Source organism: Ascaphus truei, chromosome 2 (genome assembly GCF_040206685.1).
Source record: "Ascaphus truei isolate aAscTru1 chromosome 2, aAscTru1.hap1, whole genome shotgun sequence".
NCBI classification, from domain to species: Eukaryota; Metazoa; Chordata; class Amphibia; order Anura; family Ascaphidae; genus Ascaphus; species Ascaphus truei.
Genome location: NC_134484.1, coordinates 430,718,543 through 430,741,437, shown reverse-complemented (window position 1 = coordinate 430,741,437; position 22,895 = coordinate 430,718,543). Strand labels below are relative to the sequence as shown.

General features: G+C 47.6%; 1 long non-coding RNA gene across 3 annotated transcripts in view; it reads left to right on the top strand.

Moving 5' to 3' along the window:
• The first annotated feature begins 6,910 nt into the window (after nt 1-6,910).
• LOC142488779 (uncharacterized) overlaps nt 6,911-22,895 on the top strand; it is a 62,805-nt gene continuing 46,820 nt past the window's right edge. For 2 of the 3 annotated variants that reach the window (XR_012799653.1, XR_012799651.1), the window contains exons 1-2: nt 12,420-12,501; nt 13,779-13,871. This is a non-coding gene — a long non-coding RNA (uncharacterized LOC142488779). Of the gene's footprint in view, nt 7,103-12,419; nt 12,502-13,778; nt 13,872-22,895 lie in introns of those variants that run through there. The other variant, XR_012799652.1, reaches the window with a different exon arrangement.

The following is a 22,895-nucleotide window of genomic DNA, read 5'->3' as shown; positions in this document are numbered from 1 at the left end:
ACCTTTTACCCGGCCTTTTGAGTCTTTGATACGGTATACCGGGAGGCCAGGCATCTGCGACTCCACTTCATATACACCATCTCTCCAACGGTCGGCCAATTTGTGCTTTCCGGGGACACCCAGATTGCGAAGAAGGACCGCATCCCCTGGACGAATTTCCTTATGGCGCACTTTATGATCATAGCGTCTCCTTGCATTTAGTTGAGCAGCCGCTTTCTCTGCCGGTTTATATGCCTGCTGCAAGCTGTCTTGTAATCTTCGCAAATACTGAAAATGTATCCTGTTGGATACCCCATCGGTAGATATCCGCATTCGCACATCCACTGGTAGACGAGCTTCTCGTGCAAACATTAGGAAGTAAGGCGTATACCTGGTGGACTCGTGGCGATACAATTATAAGCATGCACCAAACGTCTTTACGTGCTTACTCCATTCCGTCTTCTGTGAGCCTTTCAGGGTACCCATCATGTCGAGCAGCATTCGATTGAAACGCTCGGGTATAGCGTCCCCTTCCGGGTGGTATGGTGTAGTTTGGGACTTGGTGATACTCAATAACTTAAGCAATTCTCGTATGAGGTTACTTTCAAAATCCCGCCCTTGATCAGAATGCAATCGATTTGGCAGTCCATAATGAAGGAAGTATTTCTCCCATAATACTTTAGCTACAGTCACAGCCCGTTGATCTTTGGTAGGGAAAGCTTGAGCATATCTGGTACAGTGATCTGTGATCACCAGTACATTTCCGATGCCCCGGGTGTCAGGTTCGATGCAAAGAAAATCCATACACACCAGATCCATAGGTTCTGAACTCTTTAGATGGGCCATGGGTGCCGCCCGGGTGGGTAGTGTTTTCCTTTGTATACAACAGGCGCACTGTCTACAATGTATATCATCATTTTAGAATCGATCACGAAGTAGCCCGAATGTTTTGTCAATGCCAAGATGACCATGGTCGTCATGTAATGCCCGGATTACCATAGTTTGCAAAATCTTGGGCAGAAATAACTGTCGCCTGTCAGGATGGTTGTGATACGGTATGACCCTATACAATAGACAGTTGTCCAGTTCAAATTTTCCCATCTCCTCCATTAGTAGAGCTACCAGTTCTTTAGGAGGTCATTTAAGTATGGAAGGATTATCTTGTTGCAGCGCTTGACGAACTATTCCAACTACTGGATCCTGAATTTGATATTGCACCAAATCCTTCCAGGCAATAATCTTATCTGAAGTGACATTCATTCCTTCTGGATGTCGGTATGCCCTAGGAATCGCTCTTGATTGACATCCTAATGAATCTGCTATCCTTAATTCAGAAAAAGCTACTTGATCATCTACCACTGCTGCTATGGAGAACAACGCCCGTATGCCAGGTCCCGGAATTTCCTCCCATACTTCCTCGTCGGGAGCAGGGTTGAGCCCTAGTCTTCGCGACAGAGAGTCCGCACCTATGTTCGTAGGCCCCGGCTTATATTTAAGGTTGAAACGATAGTTTGACAGTGCCGCTAACCAACGGTGGCCTGTAGCATCCAGTTTAGCAGAAGTGTTGATATAGGTCATAGGATTGTTGTCAGTCCTCACTTCGAATTGAACGCCATACAAGTAGTCGTGCAACTTATCCTCTATTGCCCACTTGAGGGCCAGAAACTCCAGTTTGTGGACCGGATAGTTTTGTTCACTTGGTGTCAGACTTCGACTGGCATTCGTCACCGGCCGAAGCCCAGTGTCATATTTCTGGTGTAACAATGCTCCCAAGCTCTTGAAGCTAGCACCCACATGCAGAACATACTCTCGATCAGGATCCGCATACGCCAACACCGGAGCCTGGGTTAAAGTTGTCTTCAACCCTAGAAACGCCTGTTCACATGCAGTGGTCCACTTGTCCCCAAATAGTGCTTGAGCTGAAGTGGCTTTCCGTCCAGTGTCTTTGAAGTAGATTTTGAGGAGGTTGTTGAGAATTTTGGCTTTACCCGAATAGCCTTCCACAAATCTTCGGTAGTACCCGCAAAACCCCAGAAATGACCGTAATTCTTGGACGTTATTGGGTCTCGGCAAATTCACCACTGCTTCTATTTTCCCAGGGTCATAGCTATTCCTTCGGCCGACACAATATGGCCCACATAAATCACTGACGTGCGGCAGAACCGACACTTATCCATGGACAGCTTAAGCCCTTCGTTACTGAGTCGATCCAGCACTTTCAACAGCCGTTCCTCATGCTCCTCCAGTGTTTTCACGAATACTATGATGTCGTCAAGGTACACCAGGCATTCCCGAGGATTCATATCCCCAATGGTCTTTTCCATGAGACGCTGAAGGTGGCTGGAGCGCCGCATATCCCTTGAGGCATACGCGTGAACTGATAAAATCCCAAGGGGCAGATGAAAGCTGTCTTTTCTTGGTCTTCAGAGTCCATTGGCACCTGATAGTATCCGGACCTCAAGTCCAGCACGCTAAACCACTTATTCCCGGCTAGGGCATTCAGGAGGTCTTCAATGCGCAGAAGGGTGTACTGATCAGATACAGTACGGTTGTTCAAGGTTCTATAGTCCACACATAGGCGTACCGTCCCGTTCTTCTTGCGCACTACCATGATAGGCGATGCATAAGGACTACGTGATCCTCAGACAATGCCAGCCCCCTCCATTTCGGTTAGCAGCTTCCTCACATCTTCCACATCCGTTGGCGTGATGCGACGAGATCGTTCGCGGAAAGGCGTCGTATCGTTAAGTCGGATGGTATGCTGGGCACTGCGGCTGCACCCCACATCCATATCGCCGGTGGAAAATACTTCATGTCGGTTTTCCAGCTTGGTCTGTAACCTTTTTTTCCAATCCTCAGTCAAGGGTGAATCTCCGAAATCAAATGCCAACTTAGGGGCCGCAGTGTAGACGGTAGCGGCCGGCGACCTAGCTTCTGTTTTTCCTTCTGGAGTCAACGGATATATTCTGCCCAGCTGCTGCCCGTGATCAATGGGCATGGGATAGGGGGAAAGGTTCCTCACATAGACCTGGGTTCTACGCGGAATTCTAATCGGCAACTCTTTCACTGAGGCCAACACCCTGTACCCAAACAGACGGTCATCGTCTGCAGTACTCTCCAATGAGAATAGCCGGTCCTCCCTGCGTCTCTCGGGGTAGCAACAAGCTGCTGTCATCATCCTTCCTTCTCCTGGAGGAATCTCAGTCAATCCATGTTCAATGTTATACAACACCCCGTGCTCTTCTTCGGCAGCGATCCTACAGCATGCTTCTTGTAATGCCGGGTACGCGGCTAGAGCTAGCAATGGTAGTTCACCCGCCTCCTGCAAGTACATATGGATCACGGCTTGTACAATGTCCGTATTAGTCCCCATAATTATAGGGGCACTGCGATGGTCTTGGGGTTCCGGGCACACTAACACTTCCACTTCCATCGGGTGATGCTTGCCGGTATTCAACTGTGGAATGTCCAGATGTACCCTCTACACTCCATCGATATGGTAGTCTTCATGGCTTAGCCCTCTCAATCTCATGGAGTCTGCGGACAATAGGGGTAAACGGTGAAGGTGCTGGTCGCAGAAGGGTCGATATACCAAGGTTACTTGGGAACCAGTATCCAGTAGAGCAGACTCATAGATACCCTCAATAACGACCTTGACAATAGCTGGCGGCCTGATGCGGCTATTCATCTGGGGTGGGGCCGGCGCATCATTGGCCTCCAGAGCAGTGCCCTCGTTGGACACAAGGCCGGTTTCCGCGGTCCGGGGGGTGCACAGCATGGATTTTGCAGGTCGGGACGCCATCATCCATTTTGCAGGACATTGGGAAGAGATATGTCCCATCTGGCCACAGCTGTAGCACTGGATATTACTCCTTAGGGAACTGTTCCTGAAAGCAGGGGGAGATCTTCCTGAGGTGGAACCTCCACGGTCAACCTCGTGTTCCTCAGGCTCCTCCTTTTCTTGACTCACTTCCCCAGCAGGCCCTGCTTTAGTCTCTCCCTTCTTGGCTTCCTTGGGGGGAACCCCCGTTTTCTTGGCCGGGTTCAAATCCTGACCCAACAGCACGGTCTCATGGGCCTGTACTCGGTCCATAAGTTCGTCAAAAGACAAGGCTTGACCCGGCAAGAGGCATCCGCTAACTCTTACGGATACCGGATGTAAGGCGAGAAGTACCCTCAGGAGTTGCGTGGTTCGCAGTCCATCAGCATCAGCCTTCTGCACTACTTTCCGCCTCACCAGAGTCCAAAGATCCAAATGTAGGCGCCTAAGAAAATCAGATACCATTTCCCCTTCTTTCTGGGTCAGTGCATGGAATTTGGCCATCAGTGCGAAAGCGTCCTCCGGGGTCCCGTAGGCTTTGGTGAGTGCATGAAGTATCCCATGCGTGTTGGCATCCGGATGGTCATCTCTGTAACAATGCACAATGTGGAAAGCGGGTGGTCGAGGCATTCAATAATGCGCTGCCTCCTCACAGCGTCAGTGCAGGACCATTCAGGGAATACCTGCTCAGCATGATCCAGCCATTCCTCAAATCTCCCAATGGCGTCGGTTTGTCCCCGGAGAATGCCTTCAGCTTCCGGTACTGATGCGACTGGGTGGATTGATGTATGGCCTCCGCTAGCACAGGTATGGTCAGATCGTTAGGCGTGATATTTCCTGAAGAAGGGACATTTGTATCAAGTCTGGGCATACTGCTCCTACTCAGAGAGGGCCAGATGGTGGAGGGGGTGAAAGATACGCCTAGGCCCATGGCTGCTGGCCATATGGGGTTCAGACTGCTCTAAGGGGTACGGAATGGAATGAACGTTACGGCACTTGAAGGGCCAGGGTACTCCCTCTGTGGCGTGGACATAGCCAGTGGTTCAGCCACGCCCACCTGCACCAGCGAGCAATGGATTCCCGGGGCCTCAGGTAGGATTAGTATAAAGGGTACTGCTTCTGGGCATATATCCCGTTCCGTGGCAAATAGTACTTTACGCCAGGTGTGATCTGCATCATACTTATGGTCTATAACTCGGGCCGTGGCCAGGAATGGAAGTTTCCTCACCTGATCCCCTATGGTGCCCAAGGAGGTGGCTGCGGGGACGTTCCCAATGGCAATGGCGCAGGTCAGTGGAATATGGTTTTGTTGGGCCCACTTGCTCACCTCGGTCTGTGAGGGCACAAACATGGCTAAACAGGATAGCACAATTTAATTTCTGAATGGGGCACCCCAAGTCTGAGATCTCAGCAGCGCCTCCAAATGTATGCGTCTTTCCTGCTGATCTAGAGCGACTACTAGTGCTGCATGTACCTGCTGGCTCAGAGAGATCTGGGCCTCCACTAATTGGGAGCCTGGGGTAATATTAGGGTCTTGGCAGCGCCTCCACTTACCCAAGATCCCCAATAAGTGAGATTCCCATAGGTAAGAATAATGATAACACACTTCAACTTTGTAACCATTTACTGATACGTAATTGCATAACCTTAGCTTATACCTATTAGGGATAACACACATATAATACCATATATGAATGGCTGACATGCAGCTCGGCCACTCTCCTATAGAGTAATGTCACTTCGTGCACCCCACACCGTGTCCAATATATATATATATATATATATATATATATATATATATATACATATATACTCGGACCCTTGGTCACTCAACCCAGTGTCCCCAAAGAGTCCTCCCCAAAGGCGAGATCAGCGCCTGATGGTACCGGTGTTGGTGCACTTATTAAATACCTTCCGGCTACTCCTGCAGCCGGCAACAGACTTCAAAAAGGATCCGCCGATCCAGCGCAGTCTCTCACGAGTTGGTGATGTCCAGCAGCTTGAGCCCAAATCACTGTTCACACACCGCAGCTCTGCAAACACTGTGTCCCTATCTGCTACTACAGTAAGGGAATAGGTGTCTCTCTCTATAGGGCGTTCCCTGCAGCACCGCAAGCTAATGGTGACTCAGGGTCTGCACTGGGCCTGAGGGGAAATCTGGCCTACGCAGGTGGGTCACTGACCCCCTGCACACACACAACCTCTCCCCTTGCTCCTCCGGTGCCCTCTGGCTAGCGTGGTCTCTCCCCCTGCTTCCCTTTCCTGCCTGCCAGCAATCCCTGCACTCCTATTCGTTCCCTGGTGTCAGGTGGCTCTGCTGAGGCTCATGGGACTTGTAGTTTACTTCAGAGCCTCCTGGTGATTGGCCACACGTTCGCGCGCTTTACACTGCGCATGCGCAAACTCTCTCCGCTCCTCCTAGTCACGCCTGACTATTGCGCAATGCCCAACAACATGGGCCGCCGCGAAACCTCCGAACACTCCCTCACGGCACCACCTATGATAGTACCCTGCAGCGGAGGTACAGAGAGAACAGACACCCCTACATATACATACACACACACAGAGATAGAGTCTGCATACACACCTCTAATGTGGGGTATTAACAAGACCAGAAAATATACTCTAAATTAAAGAGACTGGTCGGTGCTCTGAGACAAAAATAGATATAGCATAAACGAGACAAAAAAAGTATCAGAACGAGCACTCAGAATATCCACTGAAAAATTAACAAACTTTCATGTCTTCAATTATAACATGCTAAAAACATATTAAAACCAAAAGGGGGTGGGACCCTAAATAGACCGGCCAGTCAAGTATGTAATCAAAAGACCTGAGGACTATAGAAAGCAAACAGCACTTTGCTTTCTATAACCCTCAGGTCTTTTGATTACATACTTGACCGGCCGGTCTTGCGTACCTAAGAAAAATATTTTGTTCTCAGGTTTGCACATTACACCTCATGGCATTAGCCTTTATTTAGGATGTTGGTGCAGTTAGCCTTGTGATATGTGTATCTGATGTCTATTTAGGGTCCCGCCCCCTTTTGGTTTTAATATGTTTTTATCGTGTTATAATTGAAGACATTAAAGTTTGTCACTTTTTCAGTGGATCGAGCGGAGGTGTGCGGGATAGAGGAGGAGAAGGACGAGATCCGGTGCCTGGTTCGTGGAGAGGATGAGATCAGAGAATTAAGGATCGCTTCTACTGTGTACCGATGTATGCTGAGATCCTGGACCCCTGATGCACTTCACAGTGGTAACATGTCCCTAACATGTACTGCCTGATATATTCCATTTAAGTGTACGTGCGATATTTACCTACCTGCAAAGAGCTAATACAATCACATTTAATACACTAAGTGTTGTACGCTGTTTTTTGTTTATCTAGTGTTTAAGGTGTTGGGCCACCTCTACTAAACAGCTGCAGACTCGTGAGATCTATACAGGAGAGGTTATGCTTTAAGTGTATTTGTTTTATCACTCATTAAAATTTGTCACACTTTACTGTTGTAATTAATTATTCACTGTATGACTGAAATATAACACACTTATGTTAATTAATTATTTATGAGTTGGTTGTTACACTGAGTATTTCACCAGCACATCAAATATCGAATATTATTGTGTTATTTATTAATTAATGTAGTTTATTGCGCATATATTTTTTTCAATTCTACCACAGCCATGGTAACCCTACATATCCCGTCGGGGGGAGGGGGGGATAGGGGTCTATATATATTATACCCAAGAGAGATAGGTGCTCGTGGTGTCCACTTAACATGGCTTTAAATACTTTCCTCTATATGGCATAGAAGGTGTAATTAAATGCTTAAGCAAGGCAATTAGATACAGGGCTAAAGCCCATTACCTGCACGCTTACTGCCAGGACAGTCCAGCAACTCCAAGGCGTGCAATCCGTTGAGTAGCAGTTCCAGCAGATGTATTTTGCACAGAAGAAATCTTCTGCATTATGGCTGTGCATATGGCATTATGGCTGTGCTCCGGGTTCTACCATACATCTCCTGGATATATTACATGTGCTACAGTTTTGAATATGCTCTCTTCTTCTTTTAATTCCATAGTCTATTTGCCAAATGAACCTGGCGAGATGTTTGAATTAATCAATTTCCTAGCAATGGGACTACTCTTAAATACAATGAAAATGGCTGAGTTGGCACAAATTATTTACTATAATAAGTCTCAAATTAGCTTGATAAATACCTGCACCATTTGTGTGTGTCTTTGTGCACTTGCTGGAACTTTGCAGGTCTTTATAAGTAGGTTCTATTCTTCATCATTAAGGAACAGTTGTGAGAGAGTCCTTGTTTATTCCACTTCTGAATACAAAGTTACTGTACTATTATTACCGTGTATTATAAAGGCTTTATGCGCCGCCCATCCTTTGTGACGCTAAACCAAATAATGGAGACCACACAATGTTGGAAGAAAAGGTCACAGCTTTATGTTAACATCCGCTGTTAAAATCCTACCAGCCTGCCCGCCAGCCAAGTATGCTCCATGCAAAATGGGGGGGAGATCCTTTCCCAGCGGCCAGCGATTGGCCGCACTCCCTCCCTCCCCCCGCAGCATGTGAATGGGGGGGAGATCCTTGCCCAGCGGCCAGCGATTGGCCGCGCTCCCTCACCCCGCCCGTAGCATGTGAATGGGGGGGAGATCCTTGCCCAGACAGCCAGCAATTGGCCCGCTCCCTCCCCCCGCCCAAAAGCACTGTAAGATGGGAGCGGGAGATCCTCATTCAGTCAATGTTGGGCTGCTTCCCTCCCCCTCCTGCCCCTAGGGTCAGCTTAGGCCCAGCCCTAAAGCTGGCGCCCAGCCTTTTACCAGCGTTGATTGGGCATAGGCCGGCCCAGCCCTAAAGCCGGCGCCTCCAGCCTGCCATGCTGTTCTAGGGGCTCCAGCTGAGGGACGGACCCTAAAGTCCTCACCCTTTCTCCGTCTCCTGAGCTTGGCTGGTGCGGCAGCTCCGCCACCCGGAGGCCCCTCTGCAGGGCACTGGCTATCCTGGGGCCGACACGCCCACCCAAAGCTGCGACCTCTGATCTTAATTCTTCCCGCAAAAAAAACCTTGATGTTACTTAAGAACACCTCCAACCCCTTTGGTGATAGATGCACACCGTCCCTTCTGTGCCAGCTGCGCTCCTTGGTGTCAGTCTCTCTGCGCTTTAAGAGTTTTACAGCTGTTAGAGGATGAATTTTTCCCATGGCCTATTTACCTTCCTCCTAGCTTTCTCTTTCCGTGGCCCTTTTAAAATTCGCTTTGGAATAATTACTGACCAAATGATTACAACCTCACTCCACAGCGCCTTCAAGCGGGCGCATTCCTGTTGTAACCGATAAATCAACTCTAGTGTTTTGTTGTTGGCTGGGTCATTCCCCACGAGGTGTAGCAAAATAACATCCGGTTTCACATGAAATTCTGCTCACGCCTTGTCCAGAGCCTGTTACAGATCAACCAAGCACCTTCCTCTCTTCCCAAGCCAACGCCAATTCACCCCCTCCCCCGTAAACCACCGCTGCTGGCCACACTACTGATCCTTCACCCATTCGTGCGCCCACTGAATGAAGGAATGACCCATGATCCACACTTCCAGTGTCCTTGTGCAGCTGTCTACTGAGAGGGAAAAACATGTTAATCTTCTTGCATCCGCACGTTGCTGTGCCCTTTGGCCCTGATGTAACCACCTATAGGCAATGGGTTTCCACCTCCCCGGTTTGTACATTTGGTCCGGCATACAGCCGTTCTCAGCTGCCGCTGTAGCGGCACCAATTCTGAAGGAATGGGTACCAAATACACTAGGATCCATCCCCCCTAACGGCAAGGCACCGTTTAACAACGCTTTGAAATTGGTACCTTGTGAGTGGTGTTGCGTCCTGATGGATGAGGAAATTGCCCCCTACCTTGGGCCTGTGCCTTACCTACCACTTAATAAACGCCACTGGGCAAACTTCCGTTATTCTCCATAGTGAGGTGGACCCACGCTCCCCTTCCCGCTTGGTCAGTTTTAGACCTGTGAATCTTGCATGCCACCGACGTAGCATTGAGAATCATGCTCGTGAAAAAACAAGCCCGAACCCTGGCTTGTTTAAGATAACACCACTAGCTCGCCAACCCTGAAGGCACCAAGAAAGCCGCGGCAAATGCTACTCTGAACAGTTCCCGTTTCCGCTGTAGTGAAACATACCCTTTTTGTTGCCATCATCAATAACTCAAGCCTGTCTAGCGTTACCGGATCCCTACCGTCCATTCGCTTGGCTTCGCCCCTATCCCAGCCCATGAGGATTCTCCTTACTATGAAATCCTTAGTTATGTCCTTGCGGTTGTGGAGCTTCAGGAAAAAAGCAAAACCTGCCAACATGGCCCCAACAGTGGTCCGCGTCACCCCCACTGTCTTCAGGGCCTGTAGGAAGCCACAGAGCCGCGCGCTGCTACCTCGCTTACCCTCAACCCTGTACTTTTACTTGAATGTGAGCCACGTGTGCCAAGGCCAGAGGTGGGTTTTCTAGGTGCGTGGGGCTAGCGACTTCTAGACCAGGTCCATTAGTCCGATATCCCTATCTGCCACAGGTGACATGGGCACGTTAGACCTGTGGCATTTGCCGCTGCTCGCCTAAACGCTGTCCAATATAACCGTGATAAGGTGTCTGCTATCACGTTTAATCTCCCCGGGACATGCTTGGCGTTAAAGTTGATGCTGCTGCGCATGCAGAGCAGCACCAGCCTCCGCAGCAGCCGGATCACTGGGCTTGATGTTGCGGAGAGGCAGTTTACTGCTCCCACCACCCCAAGGCTGTGGGACCAGAATATGATGTGTTTGTTACTCAGCTCCTTAGCCCAACGCTCTACCGCCACTATGATGGGAACACAGGAAGGCGATATACTTTATTAAATCCGCATCTACCCATGCCTGGGGTCCTGGTTCTGCGCACCATTCCCCTTTGAGGTAGGCGCCGAAGCCTACGAACCCTGCCGCGTCTGAACAGCTCTAGCTCTTGGTTACTACGGCCCCCTTTTATCCATAGCTTTTGCCATTAACGTCCTGGAGGAAAGCTTCCCAGGATCTAAGTTCCTTAGTGACCCTGATGCGGTGCAGCGGGTGGGATACCCCGGCGGTCGACCTCACTAATTTCCTGCTGAAAATCCTGCCCATGGGTATGAACCTACATGCGAAATTTAGGCCCGAGCAGTGCCTGCATCTGCCTTAGTGTAACCTTCCTAGCACCCTTGCGAATGGGGGGGGGGGGCTTGTACCAGGGTTTTATTAAAGTTACAGCATTCTGATTTCCTTGGCTTCCCCAGTAGTTGACTAGATGGAGGGAGCCAATTTCTCTGGTGTTACCTGGCGAACCCATAAGTCAAGGCCCTTAGTACCGAATTGGAACGGGGTTCCCATGTATCTTGTGCCTAAACATTTGTACCATGCTGCGCCCCCATATGTTTTATATGTGTTGTATATAAGGTCTATGTATTTAAGAATATTCAAACCCTCCTCTGGGTGCTTCTCTAGCAGGCAGCTGGCTGACGCCAGGTAACCTCTTAGCCAGTTGTCACTGGTTTTATGCTTATTAGCGCTCTCATCGCCTACAGCCTTTGCTTTTCCCCTGGCCTGTAACCCCTCAGTAGAAAGGTCGTACATGTCCGTGACTTCACTTATTATCTCACTTTGGGTGTAACCCGACAGGAGAGAGGTCATGGCGCAGGCTTACGTGTACTTCCCCTTCATCGCCGACGCTGTCGTCCTTATTTTTGGGGCCTTGCTCTCCCCACTGCCTCCTGCGTTGCCCCTCTTGGCCTAGCCTTAAGTGATCGGTTCATCACTACTAGCTCTCTTTAGGAATTTATACCTGGGGGCTAGTGTAATTGCGCTGCGCTCTCAGACTCTGATATGTCGCTGACACTGCATCGCTATTATCCATACTTGACGAGGATTTATTTCCTTACCTGGAATCTCATCGCTCGGGTTGCTTGCGCTGACCTGGACCTGAAGCGTGCCGACTGGACTCAGCGTCTGTCCACCTTCTCGCCATGCACTGGTGAAAGGGGTAGGGGTCCAGGTCTACATCCCAGGCGTGCGATGACCACACATTGGCTGCCGCTTCCTGCAAAAACTGAGAGGACCCGGCCTGCGACCCCCTGCGGGATCCAGGGTCTGGGTCGCCTTAAATACCCCCACCCGGTTAATCTGCCCCGAAAAAGCGTGACCCATGTGTGGGAGGAGCAGGGCCCCCCCGACGGCTGTGGCGATTATAAATAGAACCGCCCGAGCCCCTGCCAGCTGGAGATAGGTAGGTAGGTGGTTGGGTGTGACATATGGTGGTATATTTAATATGGGTGTGACATATGGTGGTATATTTAATATGGGTGTGACATATGGTGGTACATTTAATATTGGTGCTTCATGACTTTAATAATCCTAGTCACAGTTCCCCCTGCAGTGTGAGGGGTGAACTTGAGGTTGCCCTGAGGGGTGAATTTGAGGTCGCCCTGCAGTGCTGCCAGGGGCCTCATGGTGGCGCTGTTGCAGGGGAGGGCTGAGGTAAAGCCTGCCTGTGCAGACCTCACTGACCTCCTATCCCTTTAACAACCCCCCCCCCCCCGCGCATAGCTGAAGCAGCAGCCAGCGCGGGAATCCTGGGAGGGAGGAGAAGCCCAGGAGCCCACGCGGGAATCCTGAGAGGGAGGTGAGTGATAGCAGTGGGGGAGCTTGTTGTGATCGGGGGTGATCGGGGTGCTCTCCCGTCTATGGTCCACGGGGTGGTGAGGAGGTGCGCGGGATGGGGGCAGGGCCGCGCCGGCGCAGGGGAGGAGCAACCCTCTTCATTGTACTGGTGCTCCGGGAGGGAGCGTGCTGCAGCGCGGCCCTGGGGGAAGATGGAAGAGCGGACCCGCGGATAGTAGCTGGGCGGCTGGTGTGGGTCCTGACGGGGGGGACACGGTAAGCCAGGCCTGGGGGCGCCGTGGCCCGGAGGGGGGACAGGTCACGAGGCGGAGTGACCTCGCAGAGATGCGGGCCTGGAGCTGGCGGGGGCAAAGGCTGGGAGGGGGCCGGATGGAGGGATGTATAAGGGCATGAGGTGGAGGGGACACGGGAATGCGGTGGGCTGCCAGCAGGTGCCTGCGCTTGGCGGGGGAGCTGGGAGGACTGTGGAATGGGGCCTGGGGATACCTACCTGATAACGCTGGGAACTGCGCGGGGCAGGGACACTTACCGGCTCCTCCGGTGCAGCAGCATCAGCAGGCTCCTCAGGCTCATGGGTGAGGCTGGCAGGACCCGGTGGTCTACATACAGCAGGGGGCTGCTGTAGTCACTGCGGCCCTCCCTCGTGGTCTGAAAAACAGCAGCGCAGCAGCCAGCGTTCCTGTAAGGGGAAAATTCCGTTAGCTCTGTCTCTCTCCCCTGGGGCCCCACTCTTTATACCCTCTCCCCCCTCCCCCTGCATGGGAGGGGACAAGCAGCCTTCCCACTCCGTGTGGGAACGGGGAGGGGGGTTAGCCGACACCCCCCCCCCCCCAGCTCTCGCCAATCAGGACGTTGCATCCTTTAAGGAGACTACGACCCCATGCTGGGGCCTCTGCCTCTTCATATACAGTAAGTGCTTGCTTATGTAAAAACATCAATGCTCTTCTTGAAATACTGTAGTAAGGCCTCCAGTTTTTATGAATAGATTATTCAATAATAGAAAGTCAGATGCTAACACCCTGCAATTAGAGTGGCAGACAGAATAGCTATCAGTAGTTGTTATCAGATCCAGAGAGACAGTCTCAAACTGACTTATTTACATAGAATAGAAAGCCTAATCTAAGAAATATAGGTATAGGGTTTTTTTTTTAAAGGAACTTCATTCAGAGTTGTCATATCTACATTAGTTTAAAGATCAACGACATTTGTATGCAGTTTAAAAAGTTTAAAACTGTTTAAACACAAAAATATTGTACTCATGTGCATGCCTTTTCCCAGAATCCCTGGCTGTAGTGGAAGCACTGTATGCTAGAAGATAATGGTGAAAAGCCGGGTTGCAGATCTGTCTGGGACGCGTGAATGTGCTCACAGGTGGGTTTTTTGCATTTGCAATATTGTTTTTCAAAACCGTCTTCTACACTAGGGGTGCTCAACTCCAGTCAACAAACCCTCCAACAGGTCAGGTTTTCAGGATATCCCTGCTTCAGCACAGGTGGCACAGTCGAAGCCACCTGTGCTGAAGCTGGGATATCATGAAACCTGACCTGTTTGGGGGGGGGGGGCGGCTTGAAGACTGGAGTTGAGAACCCCTGTTCTACATCTATCTCCTTAAAGATGCACTGTTAATCAGTTAAACTTTATTAAAAAACTGTTTTCAAACATAAAATTGGTGGTGTACAGACAGATATATATATATATATATATATATATATATATATATATATATATATACATACATAATTTTCATATATATATAAAATGGTTGTTTTTCCAGCGACCTTAATATTTGTTGGATTGAATATACTTGGGAAGTCCGTTAAATTGCTGAAAACCCATATCTATATTTAACCATTACTAAAGTTCAATGCAACCTAAAACAAAAAATGAACTAATTATTTTAAAATAACTCTTTACGTTTCAAATGTTCACGTGGAGGTATTGTATTGTATGTCTTTATTTATATAGCACCAAAAGTGTACTCAGCGCTTCACAAAGAATACAGTACAGGGAATTATAATAATACAATAAGTGCAGCAAAAATCAGACAATAGGAATGGAAATCCCTGCCCTGAAGAGCTTACAATCTAAGAGGTTTGTGGGGAAACATACAGAGAGAGCAGGTAAGGGAATAAGTGCTGTAGATGGGTGTGCTTGGCCACAATGGGTGGTATAAGTGACTGTGGGACAATAGCCATGAGTGCAGGATTTTGGGATGCTTGATTTGTGGGGCATGTTTTAAGGTTAGTCAATGTTAACCATTTCATTTAACACCATTTACAGGGGAAGAGATGGCAGGGAGGTGTGGGTAAGATCAGGTGTGTATGTCTTGGTTCAGGCTTAGGGTAGATCCCCAGCAGCAGGAAGGAGTAGATAGAGGGTGTGAATAGAGGATTTGTGTGGGTGTTTTTTTATTTAGGGGTAAATAATAATAATATAATAATAATAGCATGTTCTTGCACATTTGCTTACTGTAAAACTAAAAACTGATATGTCATACTCATTTACATGGTATAACCCAAGACAAATATTAAGGGCAACGGGAACATTAAATATCAATTAAGTTCAAGTTCAATTAAATGTCTGACCTACATAAGATACAAACTCTATGTAAAACTCTGTTCTCCAAAGTCCTATTTCAGCATACAATATCACAGACTCAGCTCACAGATAATGTGACTGAGATAAGGATTGTGCTGTCTGTCAGTGCTCTAGCAGGTCAATTTCCACATATAATACCATCTGGTATCCCATAACGTTTACATTGGAACTGATTTACAGAAACTCATTCGCGTGGGCTCAAATTTAATAATATCTTGTAAGAAGACCTCCAAATGGGATTAGTTTCAAAATCACCGTCACTTTTGAAAGCGCACATTAATGGGAATCTTAGCTGCATAATGAGCTTCTGATCATCTGGCGTTAATGATACAACCTTATGTTGCTTTCCCTTTGATCCGATCTTACACCTGTTTGTTTTGGTTCCTCTTGGTACGCAATTTTATTTTAAATTCAGACTGATGGATTTTAATTAGTCACCTTTTCACACAGAATTTTCTATCACTGGAGAATAAAACAATAGGAAACTTGTCATGTTTTATATTTTGACTACAACATTGTGGCATGCAATAATAAACTGTGCATTCATCGGCTGAACTGTATGAATCATGTGCTTCCTTCTTTGGTTTCAAAGGTCACTGAAAGAAGCTAATAACACAAAAGTAAGGACATACAAATTGGTATTTCAATTGCTAAAGCTATTGAGTAATTGAGGGTACTGAGGAGAGATCCCATCTATATCAAAAGCAGAAGGTAGAGTATGCCCAATCCTAACCTACCAGAAGTCTCCTCTGGGAACCATCCTTAACTCCTGAAACAAGTGCCCCATTTCAGGTTGAATCATGGGAATCTCATGGGAGATGGTGTTGTTTTCTGAGAAATGCTTAAATGATTATTTGCTGAGAAATGCTCAAGAAAGCAGACAGCAGCGCACCAGAAGGTAAGTGTCACAATCATATAAGTAAAATACATGTAGTACACGTACAATTTAAAAGCACTAAAAGAAGCACCGAGTCCGAGTCCACACCAGGAGAATGCAAAAAGATGGCTGCCATCTGGAACAGTGTGAAGCAGGGTAACTGCTCAGTAACACTGAACACTAGAATGGCACCAACAAATTTAATCAAAAAGACTTAATCAGGGGGTGACGTGTACGGCACAGAAATTGTCAATTTATAGCCCACTAATCATAAACATTATTAAAATAATTACAGATAATTTATCATCAATGCATCATGGGGGAGCAATATATATATATATATATATATATATATATATATATATATATGTAACACATGTCCCCCCCCCTCTCTGGAAGATGTGGCTGTTACTACTGATGTTTGTGGTGCTTGCATACCTGTGAGGGTCTAGGAGAGAATCCTTAGCATTGTACCTTTATTTAGCCGTGTTTCCATCGTTATTATAATGTAGTGTCTGCAGTCTCCTGGTTCTAACTGTGCAGACCCCAGTAGTTAGTTATTTGTTCATTTGTCTAGTCACACTCACCTGCATGCGCAGTCAGAGTCTCCACTGGAGCATAAAACGTATCTGACACACGCATCGCCAGAATCTCGTTTGGAGCGCAGAGCATTCATACTACCTAACCCAGCCCGCTCACACAGAAATATCCTGTGACAATACCTGGCACTATAGGGACTAGCCATACCTACCTACACGAGGGGCATGGAAATTAGCCTCAACACTGTATACACACAATGAGCATGATGGCATAAACAGATTACATGTGCGCTGAGTGTGTAGGTCTCCTACAGCAATCCCAACAGGTCTGACCTGTCTAAACGGGGGATAAACAAATAATCATCTGTATACTCTGTTATCACTCGGCTACTGTGTGTAACTCACCACAGCAAGCCAGACACCGAGCAAACGACAATCTATATTAGTATCTGCCCCACTATTAGACGCAACTACCGGCGGAGATGCAGCAATAACATACAGGCTATTAAAGTGATCTATAACAGTCTCGAAGCTAGTAAAACTATCTTCTATCCATAAGCTACCAGGGGGCGTATGGTAGACCATATAGACCTTCTAGAGTCTATTTTTAAACACAGTATACTCAACCAAGTACGAGAACGTATACTGTTTTTATTACACTTTCACTGAACTTAATAAAAGTAAAGAATTACATCATTTGTTATACACACTATTATTACATAGTCCATAAACATAAATAAATAAAACATATTCCAATTGTCTGTCTGTAAATCATCCCCCTACTGTCTTAATTTAATTCAGCTTTCACACTTGTGCAAGGCAAGGCAACACCCACCTTAGAAAAACCATTTGCTTTAACTACCCTCACATGTGTTAATTAAGTTTGTTGTGCCAACCAGGTGACTTTCTAAAAGTATATAAGTAAACTCCTAACAGCCATTGCTGCTAGCAGCCATGCTTTTAAGCAGATATGTTTCAAGTATTTATGAAGTTTAAAAAGGAAGTTCAAAAAGAAGTGGAAAAGTGGACATCACCTACTGCTTCTGATTCCTGCTTTTGATCTACGTTGGAAAAGAGGATATCATCTATCTAAGACTGCACATCTCAACACTTAACTATTGCTGTGATGCCGCCTTTATTTTTTATATTTGCTGCAACCGCACTTATTTTCAAATTATGCACTTCCTTCCACCAGTCTCCTTATGTCTCTAACTCTATTCATATATCTCCATCTCTCCTTTCTTCCCCACTTCTCAGTTCACATGAACTCCTTTCTTACCTGCGTCCTCTGTCACCACACAGCTATACCTCCTGCACTAAAACACACCCCTACAAATCATGCTCGCACATCCTCTTTCTATCCATGCTTCTCCTCCTTGCTTCTGGGGATATCTCTCCCAATCCTGGTCCCTGCCTTATTTCTACTTGCTCTCGTCCTCGCCTCCCACATACAACTTCTACTCCTTCTGGTGTTAACCCCTCCAACCTCATACCCATCCCCTGCCACCCTCCCTCCTCTCTCCCTTTCTCCTGTGCCCTTTGGAATGCTCGCTCCCTCTCTAACAAGTTCCTCTCTGTGCATGACTTCTTTCTCTCTCACTCCCTGCTTCTCTTTGCTATAACTGAGACCTGGCTCACTCAGTCTGACTCTGCTCTGGAAGCTGCCCTCTCTTATGGTGGCCTTTCCTTCTCCCACACTCCGCGCCTTGATGGCAGGGGTGGAGGTGTGGGGCTCCTGCTCTCCTCTCTCTGCCGTTACCGAACTATTCCTATTCCCCCCTCTCTTGCCTTTCCCTCCTTTGAGGTTCACACTGTCCAGATCTTCTCTCTTCTCCCTGTTCATGTGGCGGTCATGTATCGCCCACCTACCTCTACTCATCCCCCTTCTGCCTTTCTCTCTCACTTTGAATCCTGGCTCTCTTTCTTCCTCTCCTCAGACTCCCCTGTTCTTCTCCTTGGGGACTTCAATTGCCACATTGATGACCCCTCTCTCCCTTGGGCTTCCCGCTTTCTTTCTCTAACCTCTTCTTTTGGCCTTCAACAGTGGACTGCAGCCAGCACCCACAAGGATGGCCACTACGTAGACCTGGTTTTCACTAAAAATTTCTCTCTCTCTGATTTCTCCATTTCCCCTTTTCCTCTCTCTGACCATCACCTCATCTCATTCTCTCTATCTCGCTTCTCAACTTCTCCACCTCCATCTACACCCCGGTTATGCAGAAACCTGCGCTCTATTCACTTACCTGACTTTGAGTCCACGTTACACTCCTCCCTCTCCTCTCTCAGATCTGCTACAGACCCTGACAAACTGGTCAGGAACTACAACTCTGCCTTGTCCTCCTCTCTTGATCTACATGCCCCGCTTTCTCTCTGCCGCACTCGCCCTTTTAACCCTAGACCCTGGTTAAATTCCCACACGCGCATGCTGCGTTCCTCCACTCGTTCCTCTGAACGCCTCTGGAGGAAATCTCATACGCTCGCAGACTTCCTTCACTACAAATTTATGCTATCCTGTTTCAACTCTGCCCTCTCGCAAGCTAAACAAGCCTACTTTTCTTCACTTATCAACATGCACAAGTCTAACCCACGCCGACTGTTCTCTGTCTTTGATACTCTACTCAAACCACCCTCCGCTGCCTCTCCTTCCTCCATCTCCGCTCAGGACTTTGCTGACTATTTTAAGGAAAAGGTGGAATCCATACGTCAGAACATCCCCTCTGTTTCTTCCTCCCATCCTACACCTCTTCCTAACTCTCCTCCTGCCTTCCTTGACTCTTTTTCCACTGTCTCAGAGGAGGATGTGTCGCTGTTGATCGCCTCTTCTCCCTCTACCACTTGCCCTCTTGACCCCATTCCCTCCCATCTCCTAAAACCTCTTGCTCCTACTATAATCCCTACGCTCACGCACATTTTTAACTCCTCCCTCTGCTCTGGAACCTTTCCATCCTCCTTCAAACATGCAACAGTCATACCATTACTCAAAAACAGCAAGCTTGACCCTATCTGTCTTTCTAACTATCGGCCTGTCTCCCTCCTGCCTTTTGCCTCTAAACTCCTTGAACGTCTTGTATTCGCTCGCTTGCTCCATTTTCTCAACACCTATTCTCTCCTAGACCCTCTACAATCTGGCTTCCGTACTGCTCACTCCACGGAAACAGCCCTCACTAAAATAACTGACGACCTCCATGCTGCCAAAGACAGAGGTCATTACACTCTGCTCATATTACTCGACCTCTCTGCAGCATTTGACACCATGGACCACCCTCTTCTCCTTCACATTCTCCATACTCTTGGCATTCGGAACAAAGCTCTATCCTGGATCTCATCCTACCTCTCCCATCGTACTTTCAGTGTCTCTTCTGCTAATACCTCCTCCTCCTCTATTGATCTCTCTGTGGGGGTACCCCAGGGCTCTGTCCTGGGACCTCTTCTCTTTTCTCTGTATACACTCTCTCTAGGTGACCTAATAACATCTTTTGGGTTTAATTATCACCTCTATGCTGACGACACACAAATATATTTCTCAACACCCGACCTTACACCTACTGTACAAACCAAAGTTTCTGAATGTCTCTCTGCTATATCATCCTGGATGGCCCTCCGCCGCCTTAAACTCAACATGGCTAAAACAGAGCTCCTCATACTTCCTCCCAAACCTGGCCCTACTACCTCCTTCCACATTACTGTTGGAACTACCATCATTCACCCAGTAGCCCAAGCACGCTGCCTTGGGGTCACACTCGACTCCTCTCTCACATTTGCCCCTCACATTCAAAACATTTCTAAAACCTGTCGCTTTTTCCTCCGCAATATAACAAAGATACGCCCTTTCCTCTGTTGCTCGACTGCTAAAACTCTGACTCAGGCCCTCATTCTCTCCCGTCTTGATTACTGTAACCTCCTGCTGTCCGGCCTTCCTGCCTATCACCTGTCTCCCCTACAATCTATCCTTAACGCTGCTGCCAGAATCACTCCCCCCTTACATCTCAGCCCTAATTTCTCGTTATGCACCATCCAGACTCTTGCGTTCTTCTCAAGGATGTCTTCTTTCTACCCCCTTTGTATCTAAAGCCCTCTCCCGCCTTAAACCTTTTTCATTGACTGCCCCTCACCTCTGGAATGCCCTTCCCCTCAGTACCCGACTAGCACCCTCTCTATCCACCTTTAAGACCCACCTTAAGACACACTTGCTTAAAGAAGCATATGAATAGGACTGTGGCTATTCTGAACACATGGCACATAAAGCTTGGCCCCCTGCAGATGCACTTACCAGAACTCCCTCCTACTGTCTCTGTACGTTCTCCCTACCTACCAATTAGACTGTAAGCTCCTCGGAGCAGGGACTCCTCTTCCTTAATGTCTAAAGCACTTATTCCCATGATCTGTTATTTATATTATCTGTTATTTATTGGATTACCACATGTATTACTGCTGTGAAGCGCTATGTACATTAATGGCGCTATATAAATAAAGACATACAATACAATACAATTATTTTTCTCCCCTGACCACTTTTATTCTATAAAGGTCTGCGGTGCGCCTACAAAGGGATTCTCTCTGTGTACCTCTCTAGATACACCCATTATCATCCATTGATACACTCCCTAGGCAGCACGCCTCAACCATCAAGGGGTCAGAGCGAGGTTCCTATCCATAGTTGTTATATACATATATACAATTAAAATAAATTAAATGATGCTATATTGCAGGTCCATCAAAAAGAATAGCTTGCAGGCCAATTCTTAAATCCAATGCAAGACTTGGGCCGCACCAGGAAAAATAGAATAAATATAACCTACGCGTACACATTTTTTCTTATTAAAAATATGTCCACACTGGTATTTCTCTCCCCCTCTCTCCCCTCATCCCATCTCTCCCCCTCTCTCCCTCCACCCATCCATTCTCTCTTTTCTACCCATCCACTCTCTCCCTTCCTATCTGCCCTCCCCTCTCTCTCTCTCTTTCCCCTATTTCTCTCTCCGTCAGAATCCCGGTAAGTGGCCCTGAAAGAGGGGGGAGGGGACTGTCTCATCCCCCCTTCTCTCCATCACTCTTCTCACCTCTGTCTTTCTCACTCTCGCACTGTTTTACTCTCCCTCCAATTCTGTCTCTCTCACACTTCCCCCTCCTCCCCCACTTCTTCCTCTCTCTCGCCCACCTCCTGCTCTTCCTCTTTCTCTCTCCCTTGACTGTATACACACACACACAATACTCCCTCCCCCAAAATACTCAGATAATACCCCCCTCCCATACAATAGCCCCCAAAAACTCCCCTCCCTCACAAAAGCTCCACAATATCCCTTTCCTCTACAATATCCCCACCTCCCCCACAATAGTTTCACCTCCTCATAATAGCCCCACAATACCCCTTTCTCTCCGCAATAGCCACACCTAAAGAACAATACACCCCCTCCCCAAAAATAGCCTCCCTCCCCAACAATAGCCCCACAATAGCCTACCTTACCATGATCAGAGCCTCCGTGCCATGTGGCCGCAGAAGATGGGCCCAGCTTTCGCCTTGCACCAGCATGGGGAAAGATGGTCCGTCAGCCATCAGAGATAACTCCCTTGCCACAACCCCATTACTAACCCCTCTTACTCCCAACAAGAGTTGTTTTACCTCTCTCCCCACCCTCCACCCTCCACCCCCCACTCCCCACCCTCCACCCCCCACTCCCCACCCCCCACCCCCACTCCCCACCCCCACTCAGTAATTGCCAGTATTTTTCATTAGGCAGATGTGCAAATGGAAATGTGCCTAATATGACTTTTGCCCATTGAAGAGCATTACAAAAACATTAAACATAAATCACATTACAGTACATAATAAATACTAAGCCATTAAAGGCGCAATCCATGCAATATCCTGCACGTGTTTTTTTATAAATCAGTTCTGTAGTATTAAATAATACTTACTAAGACATTTTTTAATTAATCTCTTAATGCCATTTTTTAATGAAAAAAAAATTAAATGCTACAAGTATTTTCTCATAGTACAGATCTGATTTATTTTAAAAAAAAACACAAATGTATGATATTGCTTGAACTGCAGCTATAAAAGCTATGTTTAACTATAGGTGTGCACCACTTATAGGAATACTGTTGACTTGCTTCTATGGGAGAGGGAGTGGCTCATTGAGTAAAAGACACTGACTGGCACTGAGAGTTTGAAGCAAAGGAACCTGGTTCAATTCCCAGTGTTGGCTCCTTGTGACCTTGGGCAACTCACTTTATCTCCCTGTGCCTCAGGCACCAAAAACATAGATTGTAAGCTTCACAGGGCAGGGACTGTGTCTGCAAAATGTCTCTGTAAAGTGCTAAGTAAACCTAGCAGCGCTATACAAGAACATGCTATTATTATTATTATGCAAGTCTGTGTTT